Source organism: Fulmarus glacialis, unplaced genomic scaffold (genome assembly GCF_000690835.1).
Source record: "Fulmarus glacialis isolate BGI_N327 unplaced genomic scaffold, ASM69083v1 scaffold26623, whole genome shotgun sequence".
NCBI lineage: Eukaryota > Metazoa > Chordata > Aves > Procellariiformes > Procellariidae > Fulmarus > Fulmarus glacialis.
In genome coordinates, this window is record NW_009201369.1 from 4,412 (window position 1) to 6,364 (window position 1,953).

Here is a 1,953-nt window from a genome sequence, read left to right on the forward strand (position 1 = left end):
TCCCCCCTCCACAGTGTCTCCGAATGGCTCATGGGAGTCACCATCCCCGAGTGAGGTGCAGCGAATAGCCATGGGGGGGAACACGCGATCCCCGCACAGCCGCTGCAGCGCTGGGAGCTGCCGACACCGACACCTACCCCTTGGGGTCTGGTTGGGGGGCTCCTCCGGCCGCGCGGGTCCCAGGTGGGCTCCCTCTCCCCGACGGCGGGACGCAGCAATTGGCACCTCCAGGGACGAGGTTATTATAACAGTTTTATTACAAAGTTCCAATCACCATGTACAGTTTTTACAATGTCACTTTTCAAGGGCTCGGCTGTGCTGCTTGGGTTAGGGAGGGATTTTTTTTCTGTTTGGGTTTTTTTTTGGTTATTTTTTAAAGAACAGCACCATTAATGTTGGGTTTGGGACACACCTACGAAAAACAGCTCAATCAACTAACATAGAAGGGAGAGGACAATTCATACCAGAGAGAAGGGACGAGAGGGGACGGGGAGAGCACAAGGGAGAGACGAGAGAGGTGAGGGCAGCCCGGTGGTGGTCCTCCTCCTGGCTCAGAGAGGGAGGGAGGGAACATCCACCCCTCGCAGGCGGGTGACCCCCCGACATGCACAGCCAGCGTCGCCTAAGGCTGTTGGTGCTTGGGGTGGGAGGTGGGAAACCCACCCGGACAGGTCTCATCCCCAGGAGGAAGAGCTTGGCTGCGCCGTGGTCTTTCAGAGGTTGTCAGCAGTTAAGACTTTATCTTGGCCTCGTCAGGGCACTCGCGTGGGAAAGGACAGGCGAGGGGCAAAGGGGACAGTTTCCTTATTGCTTCCTTAAAGTCACTTAGTCAGCACGGGTGGTAGGAAAGGAAAGAAGGGGGAGAAGAAGAAAAGAGCCCCAAGAACCCTATCCACTGCCTGATGCATACGTTGGGAAGAACACCATGCAAAAAGATTTGCCTGCTAGCTAGTGCCGTGTATAAAATAACGATATGGTAACAGTTCTGGCCTGGTTATTAGAGAATATATCACCATGAAGCACAAGCGAAGTCTCCAAACGCCAACGACTCCCTGCTGAAAGTGCATCTCAAGGAGTTTGCTTAGGAGAAGGATTCACTGCGTAAAACAAGGCACCACAAGAAGGTTGGATACTGGGTCGGGCGTGAGGACACGCTGGAGAATCCATGAGCGGCGGAAGAGAGACCTAGTTTTAAATAACGTCTGTTGGCACAGAAGCCCCCTTAGATGGGCTCGGGTTTTAGCTTGTCTGCTAGAAAGTCGCTGACAAAGGCTTCCACGATCTCGGGCGTGATCTCCTCCACATCCATCACGTACTTGGCCCGGGCCGACATGTCCAGGATGGTGAGCAGGGGCGCAGCCTCGGGCAGGTTGGTGTAATCCCGCAGGGAGTCGGTCATGTCGTCCTGGAGGCCAAAACAAGAGGGAGAGAGGAGTCGTCAGCAGAGCCAGGACACCAGGAGCAGTTTGCCACTTCCACACTGTGGTCTAGCCCACAAGTATCTCCCAAAGGTTTGGGCCATGCACCAGCATTGCAGGACCACGAGCGCAGCAAGCAGCACCCGCCTTGCTGCCTGCTCTGCCCGTGGTTTGCGTCAAAACCAAACCGGGCTGATTTATCCCAGGCTGGGATGGGAGCATGCACTCCTCCAACCCTTCCCAAGCAGGGCACAGCTCCCAGCACCCCCAGACTGACCCGCTGCCCCAGGCCACCCCGCAGCCTCTGGGGCAGGAGCGATGTTGGCATCCGCAGCTCAGGAGCTGGGGACAAGTGCTGAATGTGGGGACTCGCCAGCCCTCTGCCAGCACAGCCACGGCCTCGCCGCTCATCGGGGCAGATGCCGAAGGGAACTGGAGCAAACCAGAAAATGGGAATGGGACAAAGGCCCGTGCTTAGACCCAACGCCAAAACCCCACCGGCAGCTCCAAGTGCAAAAGCCGCAGGGCTCCCTAG